Source organism: Polypterus senegalus, chromosome 3, assembly GCF_016835505.1.
Source record: "Polypterus senegalus isolate Bchr_013 chromosome 3, ASM1683550v1, whole genome shotgun sequence".
NCBI lineage: Eukaryota > Metazoa > Chordata > Cladistia > Polypteriformes > Polypteridae > Polypterus > Polypterus senegalus.
This window is the reverse complement of record NC_053156.1, coordinates 68054294-68067620: the sequence shown is the minus strand read 5'-3', so window position 1 is coordinate 68067620 and position 13327 is coordinate 68054294. Positions and strand designations below refer to the sequence as shown.

Sequence of the window (13327 nt, the reverse complement as noted above, 5' to 3'; positions counted from 1 at the left end):
TTTATAAAGTAAGAAAACTAGAAAAAAATCTTTAATATCATCTGAGATCAACTATAATGCTGTGCCCAATAAAAGCATTAGGATGGTGAAGCAAAATTCCTATTTTAGCTTTAAAAATTGTCACATCCAGGGATGGCAACGAGGCAAACACCTCAGACAGTGCTTTGGTTAGGGTGAAATTTACTTGTATTTTTTTCTTAACATTACCTAAAAATAACTTAAGTCTGTACCTAACGAATTACATACATATCCAGTACCATATTTATATTCTACCTTTACAATTTTTATGAAGTCAAATTTTCATTGAAAATTTTAACATTTCGCATTAGATAGTTTATAACAATAACGTCATATGTCAATATGTAGGACTGGTGTTAATATTCTTGATTTATACATACTGATATAGTTGCAGGGGAGTGTGAGGAAAGGGAGTGGGGAGAGGGTTTGTAGCAGTCCTGGTGCAATGCCAGAGAAAAGCTGTGAAGGTAAAAATTATGCTCTCTTTTTTCACATTTCATGTTTATGTAAGAAGATCAAATCAATGTCATATTACCTAACTGCTAAATAAGTTATATTTGAGTGGCACAAAAACCAAAACAAGTCTCTAGTACCACTGTATTTAACCTGCTAGACTGCCAGCCACCTTAGAGTGCTGACTAACCTAAAATAATAACAAATTTGTACAAAACAAAAGTGTAATGATCATCACTACCCATGATTTATGCTTGCAGTATCTTTGGTAACTTTTTCATAGAACTCGACATACTGTAACCATTAAAGTAATGCACGGGATCAGATTTTAGATATGCTTATTGTTTCAATTAAATCAGGCTTTAGCATTGCATTCAAAGTCAACAGTCGTTCAAATTCAGGTTGTACTTATTAAAAGTTTAGGTTTAAGGTCATTGTTTAAGTTTAAACTATACCATTATATTTTTAAAATTTATTTGTGTTGATTCAACATTAAATTTGTGATTCAGTGTAAATTTAGTTAATGATTTATGTATTAATTTTATTACGTTTTAATGTTAGATGCAATTAATTACACACATTTATGCAATTAATTACTTTATTTATTACTTTATAGATCGATAGATATGTGCAATATATTTAAGATTCAGAACACCTCCACTTTTAATAGCTTGTCCAGTAAATGCATCAACAATCATTTTCAAAAATGATTTACCAATTCTTTCTGGCAGGTAATTTTGCTAGCTTTTTTGGATGGGCGATTTGTTTATGACTTTAGTCTCAACCACCTCCTTGGTGATAGTGGAAAACTATATACTGTAGTGCATATAAAGCACAAAGTAGATATTTCATAGTTTCGCCTTATCTTCTCATTTTATATTTCCTAATTCTTATAGAGGGCACACGGTATTCCTTAGGTGGTCCTTAAAACATTCAACAAAATCAAAAATTGTTTAGAGAAAAACAAAATAAGATTTAAATATTCCAGTATTTTAATATGATTCTAATGAATTTTTTTAAATGGACCAGACTTAAATTATGAAATAACCAGCCTGCTTTTCTGGCTGAATTTAGTAGCAGCAAACATAGCATGTATTTCATGTCTAATGCTCTCAAAAGAAAAAACCAATACTCCAACCTTGCTTATAAATGAGCATGCTTTTCAGAAATGCCAAAAGTAAAAAAAAGTATAAGGCATAAAAAAAATAAAAAATAAAAAAGTGAAAATACCTTGCAGATCATGATCAGATGAAAAACACAATACAATAAAATGGAAAAATATCAAATAAAATCCATTAAATTTCATTACACTGCTTAAGACGTTTTCCTTAAAAGCAAATATTTTAGAACTTTGCAACAAACAAAGCTACAATCTACAGAATATTTATACATGCAAAGCTAGCTGGTTCAGGGCTTGAAATTAACATTTTCATTCATGGTTGTAATTACTTTGTTCTATATATTTGCCACTAATGAAAATACTGCAAAGCACTGCAAATACACTTATTTTTTAATTGATAATGATTATTTTACATATCTGATAACCGTTTAATAAAATAGATGAACTTCAGTTAATCATCAGCTAGGACTGATTTATATATTTTAATATTTTCTCACTCACACACTTTTACATATATACACACACACGCACACACATATATATATATATATATACACACATACACACACATAGTGTATATGCACTGTATATATATTTAAATATTTAAGCATTTCACTACATATTGCACTATATGTGTAATTTGTATATGACAAATAAAATTTGATTTGGTTTGATTGAATTATTCTCTCACTTCAGTGTTCTTTTACCAAGACTTACAATAATAATAATTTGTGAGGTTTTTGCTGTATTTTTTTAATCAAAAAATAAATATTAGAAATAATATAGTACATCTCCCCAATTCTGATCCTCTTAAACTTCGGTACTCTATTGTAAACAAATATAATTCTTTCACCAGGATAGATTTACCTGATTTATATAAAATAATTTCTCAACTGAGACCATCCACCTGCGTCCTTGACCCAATACCAACAAGTTTTTTCAAAGAAGTATCTGCCGTGCTAATTGATAGTATTCTTGACATAGTAAACTTGGCATTAGATACAGGTATCTTCCCAGACTGTCTTAAGACTGCTGCAGTTAAAACCCTGCTCAAGAAAAATAATCTTGACTTCTCTGCTTTTAAAAATTTTACCTATTTCTAACCTGCCATTGCCAAGTAAAATCCTAGAGAAGGCAGTCATCATGCAGCTAAATAACCACCTCAATAAACATGCTATTCTTGATAAGTTTCAGAACAAATCAAAGTACAGAAACTGCACTAGTTAAAGTAGTAAATGACTTGCAGGTAAATGCAGACAGAGGCCGTTTATCTGTTCTCATCCTCTTAGATGCGAGTGCCGCATTTGATACCATTGATCACAATATTCTTAGAAATCGCCTTAGTCAATGGGTGCGCCTCTCTGGCAGTGTCTTAAATTGGTCCGAGTCGTACCTGGCAGGTAGAAAATTCTTTGTTAGTTGTGGTAATTATACTTCAAAGACACATAATATCCTATATGGTGTTCCACACGGCTATATCCTGGGTCCACTGCTCTTTTCGATTTACTGTACATGCTTCCATTAGGTCAGATTATCTCAGGACATAACGTGAGCTACAACAGCTATGCTGATGACACACAGCTGTATTTATCAATAGCGCCTGACGACCCGACACTCTTGATTCACTGACACAATGTCTTACTTGTATTTCTGAATGGATGAGTAGTAATTTTGCCAAATTTAATAAGGAGAAAACAGAAATTTTAGTGATTGGCAAAAATGGATATAATTAGAAATAAACTTTTTGCATTAGAATTAAAAGTCAAGACGGAGGTAATTTAGGGGTAACTATTGACCCTGAACTGAATTTTAAATCACATATTAATCAGATAACTAGGGCAGCATATTTTCACTTAAGAAATATAGCAAAAGTTAGACCTCTTACAACACCGCAAGGTGCTGCGAAATTAGTTCACGCTTTTGTTTTCAGTTGGCTAGATTACTGTAACACACTCCTCTCAGAACTACCCAAAAAAGACATCAATCAATTGCAACTAGTGCAGAACGCAGCTGCTAGAATCTTAACTAGGAAAAGAAAATCCAAGCACATCTCTCCAGTTCTGATGTCACTACACTGGTTACCTGTGTCATTTAGAACTGACTTTAAGACAATGCTTATGGTTTACAAAGCCTTAAATAATCTCACTCCATCATATATTTCAGAATGTCTTTTACCTTACACTCCAAATCATAACCTTAGATCTTCAAATGAGTGTCTGCTTATTATTCCAAGAGCTAAACTTAAAAGTGTCGAGGCAGCCTTCTGCTGTTATGTACCTAAAATCAGGAATAGCTTACCAATAGAAATTTGCCAGGCTAATACGGTGGAGCACTTTAAAACACTGCTGAAAACACATTACTTGAATATGGTTTTTTCATAACTTCATTTTAGTTTAATCCTTATACTCTGTATATGCATTTAATTAACATTATTATTCCTTGTGGCTCTGAAATACGTACTAACCCCTACTTTCTCTTCTGTTCTTTTTTAGTTTTCTACATTGATGGATTAAAGGCCAGAAGTCCACATGACCATCATTATCAAGTTCTTCCATGTGAACCCTGAATACAATAAGGACTGAGTGAGATCATTTATGTTAGGGAGAATGCCTAGAGGGGGCTGGGCAGTCTCGTGGCCTCAGAACCTCTGTAGAATTTTTTTTTTCTTTAGCCATCTAGAGTTCTTTTTGTATTTTCTGTCCTCCCTGGCCATCAGACCTTAATTTTATTCTATGTTAGTGTTCCCCAATTCTATTTATTTATTTACTTTCTCTTTTTTATCTTTCTTCATCATGTAAAGCACTTTGAGCTGCATCAATTGTATGAAACTGGAAGCACTGTAGTTCTCAAAATGGACTCTTGGGTCATAAAACAAATAAGCACTATAAATCAATTTTCTTATTAACATCTACATTCCTAAAATTTGTGGCAAAACTAAATTCTGCTTACTTTTAAAGACTTCTGTTGAAAAGGACTAGAATACAACTCTATGTAATGGACTGTTTTACAGTGTATCCGGAAAGTATTCACAGGGCATCACTTTTTTCACATTTTGTTATGTTATAGACTTAATTCAAAATGGATTAAATTCCATATTTTCCTCAGAATTCTACACACAACACCCATAATGACAATGTGAAAAAAGTTTACTTGAGATTTTTGCAAATTTATTAAAAAAAAACAATTGAGAAAGCACATGTACATAAGTATTCACAGCCTTTGCCATGGAGCTCAAAATTGAGCTCAGGTGCATCCTGTTTCCCCTGATCATCCTTGAGATGTTTCTGCAGCTTCATTGGAGTCCACCTGTGGTAAATTCAGTTGATTGGACATGATTTGGAAAGGCACACACCTGTCTATATAAGGTCCCACTGTTGACAGTTCATGTCAGAGCACAAACCAAGCATGAAGTCAAAGGAATTGCCTGTAGACCTCCGAGACAGGACTGTCTCGAGGCACAAATCTGGGGAAGGTTAAAGAAAAATTTCTGCTGCTTTGAAGGTCCCAATGAGCACAGTGGCCTCAATCATCCGTAAGTGGAAGAAGTTCGAAACCACCAGGACTCTTCCTAGAGCTGGACGGCCATCTAAACTGAGCAAACGGAGAAGGGCCTTAGTCAGGGAGGTTACCGAGAACCCGATGGTCACTCTGTCAGAGCCCCAGAGGTCCTCTGTGGAGAGAGGAGAACCTTCCAGAAGGACAACCATCTCTGCAGCAATCCACCAATCAGGCCTGTATGGTAGAGTGGCCAGACGGAAGCCCCTCCTTAGTAAAAGGCACATGGCAGCCCGCCTGGAGTTTGCCAAAAGGCACCTGAAGGACTCTCAGACCATGAGAAACAAAATTCTCTGGTCTGATGAGACAAAGATTGAACTCTTTGGTGTGAATGCCAGGTGTCACATTTGGAGGAAACCAGGCACCGCTCATCACCAGGCCAATACCATCCCTACAGTGAAGCATAGTGGTGGCAGCATCATGCTGAGGGGACGTTTTTCAGTGGCAGGAACTGGGAGACTAGTCAGGATAAAGGGAAAGATGACTACAGCAATGTACAGAGTCATCCTGGATGCAAACCGGCTCCAGAGTGCTCTTGACCTCAGACTGGGGCGATGGTTCATCTTTCAGCAGGACAACAACCCTAAGCACACAGCCAAGATATCAAAGGAGTGGCTTCAGGACAACTCTGTGAATGTCCTTGAGTGGCCCAGCCACAGCCCAGACTTGAATCGATTGAACATCTCTGGAGAGATCTTAAAATGGCTGTGCACCGACGCTTCCCATCCAACCTGATGAGGCTTGAGAAGTGCTACAAAGAGGAATGGGCGAAACTGGCCAAGGATAGGTGTGTCAAGTTTGTGGCATCATATTCAAAAAGACTTGAGGCTGTAATTGCTGCCAAAGGTGCATCAACAAAAGTATTGAGCAAAGGCTGTGAATACTTATGTACATGTGATTTCTAATAAATTTGCAAAAACCTCAAGTACATTTTTTTCACGTTGTCATTATGGTGTGTTGTGTGTAGAATTCTGAGGAAAAAAATGAATTTAATCCATTTTGGAAAAAGGCTGTAACATAACAAAATGTGGAAAAAGTGATGCGCTGTGAATACTTTCCAGATGCACTGTATGTACCTATAGTTATTGCACAGTATACAGTAATTCCTCCTCGATCGCAGGGGTTGCATTCCATAACCCCATGCGATAGATGAAAATTAGCAAAGTAATATGTTTGTATGGTTATTTTTATATATTTTAAGCCCTTATAAACTCTCCCACACTGTTAACATTATTATAGCCCTTTAGACATGAAATAACACCCTTTAGTCAAAAGTTTAAACTGTGCTCCATGACAAGACTGAGATGACAGTTCTTTCTCACAATTAAAAGAATGCAAACATATCTTCCTCTTCAAAGAATGCGTGTCAGGAGCACAGAATGTCAGAGAGAGAGAGAGAGAGCAAGAGAAAAGCAAACAATCAAAAAATCAATATGTGCTTTTGGGCTTTTAAGTATGCCGAAGCACGGCGATAAAGCTGCATTTTGTAGAGGAGCGTCCGTATCCTCTAGGCAAACAGCCTCTGTGCAAACAGCCCCTCTGCTCACACCCCCTCCGTCAGGCAGAGCGAGTGAGAGAGACAGAGAAAAGCAAATAATCAAGCACCTCGCGGTAAGCATATCGCATATCATTGAGGAGTTTTAGTTAATAAGTAATGCATGCTTTGATTGGGTAGCTTCTAAGCCATCCGCCAATAGCGTCCCTTGTATGAAATCAACTGGGTAAACAAACTGAGGGAGCCTGTACCATAAATTAAAAGACCCATTGTCCGCAGAAAGCCGCGAACCAGCGAAAAATCCATGATATATATTTAGATATGCTTACATTTAAAATGCGTGATGGCGTAAAGCCGCGAAAGTTGAAGTGCGATATAGCAAGGGATCACTGTATTATCATTAGCATATATTGCATATAATGTTATGAGTATGTCACATATATTATATTTTGTACGGTTAATTGTATATAACTATTGTTGAATCTATGTCAGGTGGTATGATATCAGGTTGGCTAGTGCTATCTCAACACAAAACCAGTAATCAGATGTTGTCCATGTAGAGCTTGCACCTTCTCTCTGTATCTACATGTGTTCTTCTCCAGTCCGTTTTTTTCTTTCACATCTCCAAAGACAGATTTTAGACTAACTGATGATTCTATATTGACCACACTATAAGTGTGCAAATGTGAGCATAAATGTACTGGATGTGTGAAAGACTCACTGGACTGGACACACTGGATTTTAAAATAAGACTATCGAAATAAATGTTCTGTTGAAAGTCGTTATAGGAATATACTCCAAAATCCCAAAAAACACTTTAAATAACTGATATTTGGTGAAATTAAACCAAAAAGGAAATTAGCAGCCACTTTTTTTATTTGTCCATATTTGTCAATAATAATGCTGTAGCGAGTGGGCAATTTTAAGGCAACAAGTCTTTTTTCTGCCAATTACACAGTACCAGAACAACAGCACCACTTGACAACGGTGTAAATTGAGTAGTGAATAAGCAGAGGGGCAGTGACAAGGGGAAATGGACAGGATGATATGTGGTGTGACCTATGAAGGGGAATAAGGAAGGTTTCACGGAAGATGTGGTTACACACTCACTACATAATTCGAGTCCAGCTGCAAGGGAGGGAGAGAGAAATATAAACGGAGTTGGATTCCTTGCACCCAAGACAATAAGCCATGAATGACTATGCAAGTACCGCTCAGAAGAGAGAGGGGATGAACACTGTACATAGGGGCAGGAAACATTTTAAGGGAGAAAGGCAAGTCCTATGCACATGTATAACACCAAGGGGGAGCCAACCTAGTTTTGATTTACTATACACTAAACTGCCAACAGGTGGGGAGCATTTCAGTATGCTGTGTATGCTTTTTAGTATATAAGCACTTCAAATAATTAATTGCAAGAACAGCCTAAATGAACAACTTCTAAACATCAGTGCTTCTTGTAATAAGTAAAAGTAAAATATGATTCAGCATTACAAGTTTATTGTCAGGCTATTTGGGGGTGGGGGTGGGGGAATTAATACTGACAAAAAATATGGAAAGTAATACTTGAGGTAATGATAAAAATACAAATTGTTAACATATAATAATACTAATAATACTACTACATCATTCATCCGTTTTCTAAACCTGCTTTATTCCTGAGCAGTGCTGCAGGAAACCTGGAACCTTTCCCAGCAGGCATAGGTCGCAAGGTAGAACATAAATACTCAAAATTCCCATTACTACTACAGATAACCCATGTACATAAAAAAAAAAAAAATGCAGTTTGTACTAAAATTCTGTTTTGCATTAAACATCAACAAACGCCAATATCAATCAGTAAGAAAAGCAGGAATTGATCTACTGTAGGAAATTTTTTATGAGCAATTGTACGAAGCATTTTCAAGACTAAGCAGCTCCAGTGAACTACAGTAATAATAAAGGGTGAGCCAAAATTAAGTACCACATTTCAAACCTTTATTGTACAAAAACGCTACAAGATAAAATAAATTTCATTATGATACAAGAAAATGTATACAAAATAGCTTTTTTTCCCCACTGTGTTTTAAAAATGTCTTCAAGGTGATGGCCATCATTAACGATACACTCTTTGAGATGATTTCTGAACGCTCGTGTGGCCATTTCAAGGGGAATAGTGGCGATTTCATGGTGAGTAGAGTCCTTGAGGGCTTCAATGTTTTGAAGTCGGTGTGTGTATACCTTCAACTCAATATAGCCCCAAAAGAATAAATCGCACAGGGCAAGATCAGTCAAATGGCCACCTGACATCGGTGCTCAGGGAGATCAGCTTCCCTGGAAACATCTCCCACGAAACTAGCTTGGATCTCTGTGCTGTATGAGCTGTTGCTCCATCCTGTTGAGACCAGGCATCCACCACATCCATTTTTTTCCGCTGAGGCCGCAAAAAGTTCTCTAGAATATCAATGTAAGGTTCTGAAGTGATAGTGACTGTTACTTTTTTTTTTTGAGGAGGGGGTAGCAAAGGTCTACAATGCCAAATTCTGCAACGGCGTACCAAACCATAACACGCTAACTGTGCAGTTCACAAGGGTTTGTTTCGGTCCAAGGATTGCTTGGAGATTTTCTGTATAACGTTGTAACCGTCTGTCTAAATTTAGCCACCCACTGAAAAATTGTTTTCCGATTTGAGATGTAATCATTAGGAGGAATGCTGAAGTGCATTCAGAAGATGAGTTGTGTAGTGATGATGAATTTGTTGTTTTTTTATTTTATTTATTTTTATTATACTTTATTAATCCCGAAGGAAATTACTTGATTTTTCGCATACCCCTTGAGGTCAAAGTGCAGGGTCAGCCATTGTACAGCGCCCCTGGAGCAATTGAAGGTTGAGGGCCTTGCTCAAGGGCCCAGAAGAGTAGGATCTCTTTTGGCAGTGACGGGGATTCGAACCGGCAACACATCCCGACAGAAAAAGCACAGTGCATACCAGACCAAGGAATGTTGCCGGCTGAAAACCACAAAGGATCACCTATCAAAGGACCTTGACCCCAATCAATGCTTGGAAAGTGTCCAGTCCTTGGCCATCAATACTGTATTCCATAAATCCACATCATTCAATCACTAGTTCACTGAATTTTCTCATGTCTTGCATCCCATTTGTATCATTTACCTCACTCCCAGAGTCATTCCCACCCTAATTTAAATGTACACTTGCAGTCCAGTCTGTCCAGTCCTAGGCAAGTTTGCCAGGCTTACCTCACCTTTGCACAAATTCACATTTTAAGTTCCACAGACCCCCACATCTTAAAACATAACTTGCTTCCCCAATCTGTCTTGTACTATACCGATGGACAAGTCTAACCTAAATCTTATTCTGCCTTTACAATCAGAATATCTATATTTTCTTGAACATAAATTTTACCCTCCTTCCCATCATGCCTGAAAATTTCTCAATTACTTTCTGATTAAACTGAGTCATTTCTCGGAGTCTGACAAAAAAAATTTAGCCTTTTACTATTGTCTAGATTAGTGTTTTCCAACCTTTTTTTCTGAAGCGGAACACTTTTTGTTACCCAAATAATCCCAAGCCACACATCTATTTTAGTAATCTCAAATACATATACAGTATAGTGTATCTCATACACTTGCTCAACTGCCCAAAGGGGCAGGACTACTGGAAAAGCCAGTAAAATAGGACCACAGAAATCACCGTTCACAGACATAGTACTTAGTGAACACTGTGGTGATCCTCTCTGTCTCAGAGGCAACTCGTATGTCCACTACCCACCAGCCCTGTGAAGCTCACTGGTGACCACACACCTAGGGCAGATGGACTCTAGAAGCCAAGATAAACGTCTGAAGCGCTCTAACATGGCGATCATGGATCTGCTTTTATGCCAGCTTCTCCAGGTAGACCTATCCTCCTCAGAAATGTCTTGACCACATACAGAGTTTGTGCAGGAAAAAGTCCATGTTTAAGCTCGTCATTGATCACTTGCCAGCTTAAATCAGCTCAGTCCGGTCGAAGCTGCTTGTTTTCTTCAAGTGAATGATTTATGAAGGAGCGTTTCATTAAAGAAATATCCAAATTTTCTTTGATTTCTTAAGTTCCACGTAAAGTTGCCATCTCCCAAAAGTCAAGCTCTCTCATCTGTAGTTACACTAACGGCAGATGTTACATTTGAACCATTGACGTGAACCAGTGCGTATATGACTTCCCTATTACGTTAGATTAAAAAAACCTAAAATAATGCTAATTTCCTGCTAATAAATGTTTGAGTGTCCAGGGTGCAGAGAGCTGGAACCCCAGAAAAATCAGAAAGCAATCAATTAAAGGGCAGCCTCAGGTCACTTGCTTGCCGAAAGAGACTTGCATAAACTCTCATTTAAACATCACCCTTCACTCCAAAAATAGTTATTCATACAGAAATTAAACAAATAAAAGTTGAAAACAATTTTTAATAGACGTTGACATGTGCTGACACCAAGCATGTTGTGAAAATAAAATGTATTTCATGATTATTTCACATTACCTATTTAATTTTAATAGAGTTTTTAAAATATCTGGGGAGAAACAGCTGTGCTCCGCAACATCACATAGTTTGGACAGAAGTAAAGGAAATGATTATCTTTTTCAGGAGTGCCATCAATCAAGGGTAAAAATTCATGCTTACAGCAACTAGGAATAACAGGCCTAATTCTGGCATAAGAACTCATTTTATTTAGCAAAATCAGGTATGTACACAATATTATTTTCACATAAATTTTTAAGGCATCTACCTTTCAACAATGTTGAACCACTTACTGAATACAATTAATCTAATTTCTGAGACAAGGGGTACTACAGCCTTTATGTGCAGCATTATGAACTAGGCGACAGTACATTCATTAATCATACTCACTCATAACACTGTCAAAAACTACATAAACAAATTTGTGGTAATTTGTGTTTAATTAACGTGACATAAATCTTTGGAATATGGAAGAAAAGCCATACTCAGAAAAAACTTACACAGATATGGAGAGTACATGCAAACTCCAAAACAGAAAACGAGAGAAGGGATTTGTACCCAGTGGCTGACCACTGCACTATCACTCTGCCCTACATGGTTAATATATATATATATATATATATATATATATATATATATATATATATATATATATATATATATATATTGGAAGTTATGGGCTTGAAAAATGAATAAGCATCTATAACAGAAATGTTATTAGTTATTTTGGATAACTGTATTAACTAAATAAGCAGTTTAAAAAAAATGTATATATTTATTTACACAGTATATAGGATGTGCATATGCTTTATTAAACATACATTAAATAATACAGGCAGTCCCTGGGTTACGTACGAGATAGGGACTGTACTTTTGTAATTAAGTTGAATTTGTCTGTAAGTCGGGACAGGTACATTATTTTAATAAATGCTATTGTTGACCAACTGTAACCAAGTGTTCTGCCAATGAATGATGGAGTTTCACCTCTCTCTGACCTTTTTATTATTTCTACTTTATTTTCAATGGCGATGGTTTTTCTCATCTTTACTGTATCACCAGCACTTGCATCAGATTTGTGTTTCAGAGACATTCTTGAAGGGTGAAGACAAAAGGTTAAGATGAGCTCTTCTGCACAGCACTGTACACATTATCACAGCAGGAAGGCACCAGACATCAGCACGTCTGATGTATAGGGTGGGCCAGACCTAATTATGCAATTTTCATTACGCTATAACTTATTCAGTTTATTACATGGAAAATCACCTGGAAAATCCCGGACCATCAAGAAGTGTGCGAACTGACAACACGAAGAATCATCCCTGCATAAATCAAAGTCATCCAGACGATCTGGATCTGCAAAATTAGATCTGGGCCACCCTTTACTGACAAGAGACAACTTCCTGCTATGTGCGTAACAGTACAAGCAGGCTAGCTATTGAGAATGAATGGGGGCAGCGAGGGGTGGTTCACCAGCCCACCTCACAGTCACCTCCACTACAGTATGCTGCCTGCAGCGTCTGCCGCAACACCGCCCCATTCAACACGCAGCCATCCAAGGCACACTACAATGTTACCCCCAACCCCCCCCGGTTAACCCTTAGTGTCCTCAGTTCAACCACAATCGGGATACCACTTGCAGCATTACCAGCCTACCACCGAGAATGAATGGGCAGCCGTGTGTGGTGGACGGGCAGTGAAACCGCTTGCTGCTGGGAGCTGCCCAAAGGACACTACACTGGGCGAGCAGCGAAATCGCTCCCCTCCAGCCACCACTTGCAGCGTCCCCAGGCAGAAGATGACGGAGCGGCAGTTACTGAGACGCATGCATCACAGCTGTGGCCTCGTTCGTATGTCAAAGGTCGGATGTCCATAACCTGGGGACTACCTGTAGTTTACAAACTTGAAATAGATAATCTTTGAAATAACTAGAAAAATGTTATGTGTGCATACATACCTGTAATATGTACAGTACAGAATATAACTATTTTGGGCCATCTGTATTTTCCATGGAGATTATCAGCAGTATGAAATTACTGAATATTTTCAGTTTTTAGGTTACAAGACAAGGAGAGTCTAACATTACTAACCTGTTGTTCTACCATAATACTGTAATACATTAAGAGATAATAAAATATTCATTATATATACTCACAGGTAAACTACTTCTCAACCCAAACGGTGACAAAACATTGT

The 13327-nt window shown here is 37.3% G+C and overlaps 1 protein-coding gene across 2 annotated transcripts in view; it reads right to left on the bottom strand.

The window, feature by feature from the left end:
* Positions 1 to 13327, bottom strand: part of med23 (mediator complex subunit 23) — a 203474-nt gene that overhangs the window by 99535 nt on the left and 90612 nt on the right. The window lies entirely within an intron of this gene.